The 11,008-nt window shown below is 47.9% G+C and overlaps 1 long non-coding RNA gene across 2 annotated transcripts; it reads left to right on the top strand.

The window, feature by feature from the left end:
* Positions 1-2,090: 2,090 nt before the first annotated feature.
* Positions 2,091-5,506, top strand: LOC114487884 (uncharacterized). 2 transcript variants are annotated; one of them, XR_003683409.2, is made up of 4 exons: positions 2,091-2,134; positions 2,665-2,777; positions 4,558-4,711; positions 4,802-5,506. It is a non-coding gene; the product is annotated as an uncharacterized lncRNA (long non-coding RNA). The 2 variants fall into 2 exon arrangements; XR_003683408.2 differs by lacking the exon at positions 2,091-2,134 and adding an exon at positions 2,204-2,483.
* Positions 5,507-11,008: the final 5,502 nt, after the last annotated feature.

Here is an 11,008-nt window from a genome sequence, read left to right as displayed (position 1 = left end):
TTTTCTGGTGGCATCTTTAGGATTCTCTATGTATAGTATCATGTCATCTGCAAACGGTGACAGTTTTACTTCTCCTTTTCCAATTTGTATTCCTTTTATTTCTTTTTCTTCCCTGATTGCCGTGGCTAGGACTTCCAAAACTATGTTGAATAATAGAGGCGAGAGTGGACATCCTTGTCTTGTTCTTGATCTTAGAGGAAATGCTTTCAGTTCACCATTGAGAATGATATTTGCGGTGCGTTTGTCATCTATGGCCTTTATTATGTTGAGGTAGCTTCCCTCTATGCCCACCTTCTGGAAAGTTTTATCATAAATGGGTGTTGAATTTTGTGAAAAGCTTTTTCTGCATCTACTGAGATGATCATATTTTTTTTCCTTCAATTTGTTAATATGGTGTATCACATTGATTGATTTGTGTATATTGGAAAATCCTTGCATCCCTGGGAGAAATCTTGCATCCCTGGGAGAAAATATGACATAAAATTTACCATTTTAACTATGTTTAAGTGTACAGTTCACTAGCACTAAGTATATTCACAATGTTGTGCAACCATCACCGCCATCCATCTCCAGGTGTTTCTCATCTCCCCCAACTGAAACTCTGTTCCCATTAAACACTGACTCCCCACCCGCCCTCCCCCAGCCCCTGGTCCCCACTATCTACTTTCTGTCTCTATGGATTTGACTGCTCTATGTACCTCATACAAGTGGAGTTGCACACTATTTGTCCTTTTGTGACTGACTTGTTTCACTTAGCATAATACCCTCAAGGTTCAGCCATGCTGTTGCCTGTATCAGAATCTCCTTCCTTTTTTTTTTCTCCTTCCTTTTTAAGGCCGAGTATTATTCCACTGTAAGTATATACTGCCTTTCGTGTATCTACTCATCCACTGACAGACATAAGGCTGGCTTCCACCTTTTGGCTACTGTGATTAATGCCATTGTGAACATGGGTGTACTAATGTCTGTTTGAGTCTCTGCTTTCAATTCTTTAGGGTATTTTCTCAGAAGTGGAATTGTTGGATCATATAGTAATTTTATGTTTAATTTTGTCTAAGGAACTGGCATACAGTTTTCTACGGCATCTGCATCTTTTATATTCCCACCAGCAATGCACAGCAGGTCCAATTTCTCCATATCTTGGCCCACATGTGTGGCTTTCTGTTTTTATTTTTTTATGGGCAACATCCTAATGAGAAGTGGGTTTTTAAAAATTATTTATTTATTTATTTATTTATTTTTGGCTCTGTTGGGTCTTCGTTGCTGTGCGTGGGCTTTCTCTAGCTGCAGTGAGCGGGGGCTGCTCTTCCTTGCAGTGCGCAGGCTTCTCATTGCAGTGGCTTCTCTTGTTGCGGAGCACGGGCTCTAGGTGCGTGGGCTTCAGTAGTTGCAGCATGCGGGCTCAGTAGTTGTGGCTTACGGGCTGTAGAGCACAGGCTCAGTAGTCGTGGCGCTCGGGCTTTGTTGCTCCTTGGCATGTGGGATCTTCCCAGACCAGGGATTGAACCCATGTCCCCTGCACTGGCAGGTGGATTCTTAACCACTGCGCCACCAGGGAAGTCCCACAGATTGAACCTGTGTCCGCTGCACTGGCAGGTGGATTCTTAACCACCGTGCCACCAGGAAAGTCCCTTGCGGTGGTTTTGATTTTCATTTCCCTAATGGTTACTGATGCTGAGCTTCTTTTCATGTGCTTCTTGGCCATCTGTGTGTCTTCTCTGGAGAAATGTCTATTCAAGACTTTTGCCCTTTTAAAAATTAGGTAGATGGCTTTTTGTTGTTGTTGTTGTTGAGTTTTAGTTCTTTATATATTCTAGATATTAATCCCTTGTCAGATATACGATTTGCGAATATTCCGTGGGGGACATGGTTGAAGTAAAAATTTTAAAAGTTACAAGTAAAAATATTCTAACGGGAGTCAGCTCTCAAACACTGGGAAGTGCCACGGGCCAGCTAATTTCCCAGAAATTGGCCTCTGTGTCGCTTATTTTCTTTGGCTGCGCACCAAGCGCGAGGTTTCCCCAGCTGTTCGTCTCCACGTGGGATGATTTAAGTGATTGTAGACAGGCTGGCACCACTGAAGGTTCCCAGCACCTGCCCGTAGACTTGTTTTCAAGACCCCGTGTGACCCTGAGTAAGTCATTCACACTCTTGGGGCCTTAGTTTCCCATTTCCAAACTCTCCTTTAATGCTAAGTTCCTCTGTGGATAAGTTATACAACCAGCACTCCTGGTTCTCGTTCTTGATATTTAATAGGCTATTTCTAGAACTCATTTGGGCAGTAAATCCAGCATAATCTGTAGAGAATATTCTCACGATTTGCAGTAGCTTTTAGAACAAGTTAAATTCAGAATCATTAATCATATACTTTCTCTTCTCTCTCCTCCTCTCTCCAACCTCACGCTTTTTCTTATGATCTTAAAATATTATGTGGTGCCATAAATATATTTTGAAGTGAAAATTTTTACATTCTTTCACATAAGGTGACTCAGGGTACTAACTTTATTAGCAAATTAATTGTAGTCAATGTTAATATTGTACAAGTTATTAACATTTTATTGCCAATAATTTCCAAAAACCGTTTTAGTTACTAAGCATTTAGTATCCAACATGACGGCACCCATAGTCGGATGGTGATTTCCTCTTGCTTAAATTACCTTTCAGTACCCACTAGTCCTGTCTGAAAGCACTAGAAGCTTCACGGTACGGGACGCGAGCAGCTTCGGATACGGCGCGTTCAGACTGGAGTCCGTGGAGGTCAACGCGCTGGGAATGCGGTGAGCGGTCTTAGCTCTGGTTACTGTTAGGGAATTCCCACCCTCACCCCTCTCACTGCCTGGCAGCACACTCAGGACCCGGGGTTTATTCGCCCTTTTACTAAGCACAACTCTGGGCTCCCCTATTGCTGGGTCTCCCCCTGTAAGGTCCCTGACAACCCTTCCACCAACCTGTCTTGCTATTTAGAGCTAAACAGGTGTTGGAAAGCACTGACTCCTCTTGAAGGGCTTCTGCCCAGGAGACTAGTTTGGTTAAAGGGCTAAAGTGCTCCGAGATACTAAGCACATCCAAAGACCCCGCAGCTGTTAGCACCTGGCTGGGACACCCTTGGTCTTTTTTTTTTTTTTTTTTTTAAACACTATTTTATTTATTTATTTAAAAATTTTTTTTAATTAATTGATTTATTCATTTATTTTTGGCTGCGTTGGGTCTCCGTTGCTGCGCGTGGGCTTTCTCTAGTTGCGGCGAGCGGGGGCCACTCTTCGTTGCGGTGCGCGGGCTTCTCATTGCAGTGGCTTCTCTTGTTGCAGAGCATGGGCTCTAGGCGCGCGGGCTTCAGTAGTTGTGGCAGGCGGGCTCAGTAGTTGTGGCTCATGGGCTCTAGAGCGCAGGCTCAGTAGTTGTGGCTCACGGGCCCAGCCGCTCCGCGGCATGTGGGATCTTCCCGGACCAGGGCTCAAAGCCGCGTCCCCTGCATTGGCAGGCGGACTCTCAACCACTGCGCCACCAGGGAAGCCCCTGACACCCCTGGTCTTTGATCGCTCTTCCTGGTGAATGTTTTACTGGTGAGAAAAGCCATATTCAACCCTGTTCCTGGCCCTGATGGTTACTGTAGCCACTCAGTGCTGCCCAAACAACCCAAGGAGCAGCCTATCATTCTATTTCCATATTCTACTCGAGCGGTCTGTCTGAGGGACACCTTTGCAGCCTTTCCCCGGACTCTGTGTTCAAGTTTACTTGAACAAACAGACTTGCTTATTTGTTTGTTTCTTTCCTTAACGTACATTGACTGTAGGATGTATCACCCAGAGGTGAGACTTTTAGGTATTTCCACAGGGTGACAATATTTGTGTACATTATATTGGTGATGTAAATGATATTCCTTCTGTTTTCCACCTCCCCACTTCAGTGAGCTCCCTCCAAAGCTAAATGTCCGCTACGATCAGCGCATCAGGACACTGGTGGCTTGGGTCCGCCAGCCTCCAGTGTAGGTCCCACCTGTGATGGAAGAGACAGCCACCAGGTTCTGCCTCTCGGTGGGTCAGAGGCTGCCCCCGACCCCGAGCATCCGGGCAGACTTCAGATAGAATGTTGACTTCCTGTGACACCAGCATCACGGGATCAGACAACACTTCCACCCCTACCTCAAAGTGGGTTTTGCTCAAGACTCACATACATTAGTAGAGATCTCCTGGCTTTATGTGAACTGTCAGGCACATAAAGCCCACTTTCTCACCAGGGCAGGGTAGAGGCCAGGCCGGATAAGAGGGGTTCAGGTTTCCCGAGGTGACTGTTGAATGAGACAGGAAATTAACAGAGACAGTAAATTAAACGGGAGAAATGGGACTTAAGGCAGGTCTGGGTTTCAGAGCACCCCCCTTACTTGTGATGTGTGCTCTGAGATCTCAGTTCTGGCCACCCCCCACCCCGCCCCTCCCTCCACAGGACACCAGGGTCTCAGAATCAAGCATTTCCACGTCTCACAGGGCGGTAGGATCAGTGACAAAGATACCACAGAATGCGTTTGTCGAGAAATTACATTTTGTCTCCATTCTGTAGACCACTTCCCTATTTGCAACGCGGACGAAGCCTCCTGCGGAGCCCGTTGTTTCCATGACAACCCCTCCCAGCACCGCCTCCCACCCCCGCACAGCCTGTCACACCTGGTGCCACCTTCTGGCCCTCGAGGGGCAGGACGCTGCGCCCAGGGGCGGTGAGTCCAGGGTGTGGCCCCGATGCCCTGAGCTGGCTGGGCCCACACCTCCCACGCGCCCTCACCTCTGTCTTCTTGTTGCCCTTCCAGCTCCAAACTCCTGGTGGCCCTGGAGCCGAGCTGGGGTGATGGAGGCAACCCGCTCCAGCCCCTTTACCGGCACACACACGGCTTTTTGCTAATCACAGATCAGAACTCAGGCAAAGGAAGCCGTGGCCTCCCCAGGTCGGATGGGGAGAACGCCTCTGTGTGGTATGGGATCTATAGCTCAAAGTGCCCCCAGCCTGGGCCCTCGGGGTCTTCGGAGGCAGCTCGCTGAGGCTGGGGGCTTCGGGGTGCAGGACGGGGTCTGCTCCGAGACAGCCAGGAGGTGAGCGGGATGGGAGAGGGAACAAGGGCAGAAAGACCCTGAGAGGGGCGCCCGGCCTGCCTGCCCTGATCTTTTACGAGACGACAGGTCCCAAGTAAAGTCACTTATACTGAGCCCATGTCATCACACTGAGCCCTAACTGCATTAGTCTCTGCTCTCCCAGAAACGGAATCTTACACCGGTCAACTGGGAATGGCCGTCCAGCGCCGGCGAGGTCATGCGCCCGGTGGACCCCGGGCGTGCCCTGAAGGGAGTGACCTTGCCGCAACTAGCCTGCTGTTTGCTGGCGTGACCTCCTTGCTCCCGCCCCCTCTCCCTGTAAAGTCTCACTGCGTGCAGCCCCTCGGAGCGCCCTCCGTCTGCTGGAGGGGATGCCGCTAATTGGAATCAAGTTTTGCACGAATAAACTCTTAAAAACTTTAATATGCTTCAGTATATCTTTTAACACCCCCTTCAGCCCCCTTTTGCTCTAAATGAGACCAGGATCGTCATTCTTATTCGTAAACACATCCTTGAGGGGGAGACTGAGCCACAGGCAGCAGGGAAAGGAGGGGACCCGAGCTGTGCTTGGACCCCCTGCACTTGGGCCACGGGCCGACGTGGGGAGCTGATGTCCTTCAGACACTGTGCACCGGAGCCTCAGCCAGAAGACGGCAGATGTCCGTTCCTGATAGGCCAGGCCAGCAGCCTTGACGGGACCCCTCCTGACTCCCGTCCTTGGGGTCTAAGTGCACAGTCTAGAGGCTGGGGAATGTCTTGTGCGTTTGCACACGGCGGGGACTTTCTGAGTCTGCCATCCCAAAGAGCATCGCGACAGCACGTTCCTGCCGTCTGGGCGTCTCTCCTTCCGCAAGTCCTCGATGTGTACGCCCAGAAACCAAGTGAGCGCTGCTCTTGTCAACAGAGGTGTCCCCAGGCTTCCACCTTGAGTGACTTCCTAGTCTGTGTCTATCAGAGACTTAATGAAGACTGTGACATATCGAATGAAGAACTTTTCGAATAAAAGCTACAGAACAGAAAATATTATCCCAACATTAATTTTCTCTTCCTGGGGCTTGGCAGTTAGTTTTCACACAATCCCTGAGAAATTAAAATTTTCTGGAAACAGAATAGAAACACTGTAAATGAATTTAATATAGTAACACTTGATACCTCTGCTAGAAAACAAAAACACTTCTAAATGCTGAAAGATAAACTGTGAAGCGCAGCGGTTAATTCCCCCATACCAGATTCTAGTACCAGATGCTATGGGGGAAGGTTTAAGGGTAGGGTGTGTGTGTGTGTGTGTGTGTGTGTGTGTGTGTGTGTGTATGTGTGTTTGTGTGTGCATGTGTATATATGTGTGTATCTATGTGCATGCGTATACATGTGAGTACGTGTATATGTATGTGTACATGTGTGTACACGTATATGTATGTGTACATGTGTGTACGCGTCTGTGTGTATCCATGTGTATGTATGTGCACATATGTGTGCATGTGTACATATGTGTGTGTATTTGTGTGTATGTGTATATATGTGTGTATGCTTATGTGTATGTGTGTATATATGTTTGTGTGTATGTATGTGTATATGTATATATGTATGTGTGTGTGTGTGTGTGTGTGTGTGTGTGGTGTTACTTGGAGAAAGACCACATTAAAGCAGGAACTGAAGGAAGATTCTGTCTCTTCTCCTCACTTGCCCTCGGGGTGGAGATGGCAGGATGTGGGACGAGATGACCTTGGGGAAACTGGTAGGACCAGGAGGCTTCCCCAGGGCAGCTGTGGAAACAGGGCCTCAGGGTCTCAGCTCGGGGATGGAGGAGCAGGAGGAGGAGGAGCCCCGGCCCGTGGGCCCACAGGTGACCGTCCAGCGCAGGGCTCAGTGCGAGCTCAGGCTCACGTCCAGTTCACCCAGTGACGGCCGGGGAGACTCGGCCCTGCTGGCAGGTGTATCTAAGCGTGACCTCCTCGTCTGAGCCCTGGGGACAGTCCACTGACCCCCCAGGGCTGTGGAAGGAACACGCCAGCATTGCCCAGACTCGGGAAGAACAGCACGGACGGTAGTGAGGCCACCTTGGCAGGTGACCTCGACAAGACGGGTGTCAGGCACGGCCAAGGCTAGAGTGAGGGTAGATTTGACGGAGTAAAGGTGAATGAAGAGGCCAAGATGGTGTGTGTAGACACAAAACCCAGAGGGGCGGCTGGACCCAGGATCAGCGACGGTGTCTACACGGGTGGAGAGTAATCCAGGAGGAAGGAAGAGTAGATGCCAGAAAGCAAAGACGAGGGAGGACAGATCAAGGCGGGCAGGAACCACAGTTGGAGAGATGGCCCTTTGGTCTGAGGAATGCGTTAGTTTCCCAGGGCTGCTGTAACAAGCTTCTGCAGGATGGGGGGTTTAAACAAAAGGAATTCATTTTCTCCCAGTTCTGGAGGCTGGAAGTTGAGATCAAGGTCCCAGCAGGGTGGGGCTTCCCTGGTGGTCCAGTGGTAAAGAATCTGCCTTCCAATGCAGGGGACGTTGGTTCGATCCCTGGTCGGGGAACTAAGATCCTACGTGCCGCAGGGCAAATAAGCCCGCGAGCCACAACTACTGAGCTTGTGCTCCACAACGAGAGAGCCCGAGTGCCGCAAACTACAGAGCCCATGTGCCCTGGAGCCTACGTGCCACAACTAGAGAGAGAAAGCCCGCACGCCAGAACTAGAGAGAAGCCCGTGCACCACAGTGAAATATCCCACGTGCTGCAACTAAGACCCGACACAGCCAAAAAATAAAAGAAAATAAAGCAAATAAATAAATAAATATTTTAAAAAAAGAAAACAAATAGCAAAATATTAAAAAAAAAAAAATTCCCATCTGTTTCATAGAGATTCTAAAAACACAGGGTAACCTGGATACTTTAGATGTGAAATGGTTTGAGTTGCCTTTACTTAATAACCCTGTGATTATTAACCCAGGGCACTTCCCTGGTGGTCCAGTGGTTAAGACGCTGCACTCCCAATGCAGGGGGCCTGGGTTCAATCCCTGGTTGGGGAACTAAGCCCTCATGCTGCAACTACTGAGCCCACGAGCTGCAACTAGAGAAGCCCACGCGTCACAACAAAGAGCCCGCACGCAGGAACGAAGACCCAGCGCAGCCTAAATAAATAAATTTACAAAAAAAAAAGCTTAAAAAAAAAATAACCCTGTGATGAGCATCTGATGGTACAGCTCAAACACCTTATTAACACCCGGAGTTATATAAGGTCAGCTCTGCCCATAATTTCTGCAGTGAAATGCATGAATATCCAGCCCTGCATTTTGACTGGGCTTTCCTAGGTTCTCCTTACATAATTGTAGCCATTTCTCTGCCAGTAGGGATTTAGAAATGCCTTTCTAAAGCCCTCTGCATTTACCTCAGCTTCCTTTAATTTTTCTAAAACTTTTACCTTCCTTTCTTAGCATTTGGATTTCTTTGGTTTCAAGCCACAGAAACTCATTATGGCTAACTTAGAAAAGCTGAGCATTGGGAGGATGTTGGAGAGCTCAGAGCCTCAAAGGAAGGCTAGAGAGCTAGGCTGGACGTTGGTTCGATCCCTGGTCGGGGAACTAAGATCCTACGTGCCGCAGGGCAAATAAGCCCGCGAGCCACAACTACTGAGCTTGTGCTCCACAACGAGAGAGCCCGAGTGCCGCAAACTACAGAGCCCATGTGCCCTGGAGCCTACGTGCCACAACTAGAGAGAGAAAGCCCGCACGCCAGAACTAGAGAGAAGCCCGTGCACCACAGTGAAATATCCCACGTGCTGCAACTAAGACCCGACACAGCCAAAAAATAAAAGAAAATAAAGCAAATAAATAAATAAATATTTTAAAAAAAGAAAACAAATAGCAAAATATTAAAAAAAAAAAAAATTCCCACCAGGGTGGGTTGCTTCTGAGGCCACGAGGGAAGGGCCTCTCTCCTTGGCCAGTGAGTGGCTGTCTTCTCCATGTGTCTTCACACAGTCTCCCCTCTGTGCACGCATGTCTGTGCTCACATTTCCTTCTCTTATAAGGACACCAGTCACATTGGACTAGGACCCACCCTCATGGACTCATTTTAATTTAATTATCTCTGTAAAGACCCTGTGTCCAAATATACTCACTATCTTAGTCCATTTGGATTGTTTATAACAAAAATGCCATATAACTAACTTATATGTGGAACCAGCCCCCAAAGCAAACCAAAACAAAAGAACAAAACAAAAATAAACTCACAGATGCAGAGAACAGATTGATAGTTGCCAGAAGAGGGTGGAGTGTGGGTGAATTGGGTGAAGACAGTCAAAGGTACAAACTTCTAGTGATAAGATAAATAAGTCCTGGGATGTAACGCACAGCATGGTGATTATAGTAAACAATACTGTACTGCAGAAAGTTACTAAGAGAGTATATCTTTTTTTTTTTTTGCGGTACGCGGGCCTCTCACTGTTGTGGCCTCTCCCGTTGCAGAGCACAGGCTCCGGACGCGCAGGCTCGAAGGCCACGGCTCACGGGCCCAGCCGCTCCGCGGCACGTGGGATCTTCCCGGACCGGGGCGCGAACCCGTGTCCCCTGCGTCGGCAGGCGGACTCTCAACCACTGCGCCACCAGGGAAGCCCGAGAGTATATCTTAAAAGATCTCATCACAAGAGAAAAATTTTTCACTATATGTGGTGATGGATATTAACTAAGCTTACTGTGGTCATTATTTCGCAACATAGCCACGTGTCAAATCATAATGTTGTACACCTAAAACTACAACGTTATATGTCAATTATATTCAATAAATAACAAAGAGAAGCAAAATGAGAAAAAGGTACGAGGATTAGAAGATAATTATGGGAGGTCCAACATCAAAATAATAGGAGTTCCAGATGTACTACAACAACAAAAAAAATTTTAAAAAGGGGGAGTACATTTTTAACAGGATACTTCAAAAAATTTTATGTTGGGAAAAATATGTGCTTCTCCATTTGAAAAATTTACTAAATATCCAGCGAAAGAAATGAAATGTAGATATTTTCCATCTGTTTCCATCTACACTAGGACTTTGTCTTCCTTCAATCCCATTTGAGAAAAAACTTGGCCAAGCCAGAGGTTATTTTAAAAATTGGCCCCTAGAGGGGAGCCCAGCAGATTCTACCTAAACCTCCTGGAAGGTGGAGATGTGACAGATGGGGGCCTGGAGGAGCCTGGTCTGAGGGGGTTCCCACTGGGAACTCGGGCAGTGGGGAGGTCCCCAGGGAGACAAGTGCCCGGCGTTCCTGGGCGCTGGCTTTGCTAAAGCCCTCATCTTCAAATTTGGCTCAGAAGTATTTGAGCTCCCAAACTTCTGGACTTGGACAGTGAACTCGTTAGTGATGTCCAGGGTTCTGGAAGGTGAGGAAGGCAAGGACCTCATTCAACCCCGAGGGGTGACTTTAGAAAAACTAAATTTGGCTTGGAGAGATGAAAAACCTGTGACTTTTCTCATCTAGGGAGTGAAGCTCATGCTTCCTGTGAATGGGATCTTTTATCCATTTAATGTAACAGAAATAAGAAATAATCATAGATCCACCAGAATGTGGAATTCAAAGCAAGAGTATATGGAGTATGAATGGTCTGGATGCTGTAGGGTCTGTAATCAAGTGCAGGCAGCACCTCCATGGGAATAAAACCTATACACCTGCGGAAAAAACATCCGTAGACTCGGGGCCCTTAAGCAACATTTATTTCTCACTGTTCTGGAAGCTGGGAAGTCCAAGGTCAAGGCTCCGGCAGATCTGGTGTCTGGTGAGAGCCTGTTCCCTCGTACATGGGGCAAGGGAACTCTCTTGGGCCTCTTTTCAAAGGCACTAATTTCATTGATGTGGGCTCTGCCCTCGTGACTGTGTGGGACCCTGGGTGGGTCGCCCCCAAAATGTACCTCAATGGCATATTGGTTATTTTTGCTCTAAAGT

This window comes from Physeter macrocephalus, chromosome 15 (genome assembly GCF_002837175.3).
Source record: "Physeter macrocephalus isolate SW-GA chromosome 15, ASM283717v5, whole genome shotgun sequence".
Taxonomy (NCBI): Eukaryota; Metazoa; Chordata; class Mammalia; order Artiodactyla; family Physeteridae; genus Physeter; species Physeter macrocephalus.
This window is presented reverse-complemented; position numbering and strand designations above follow the sequence as displayed.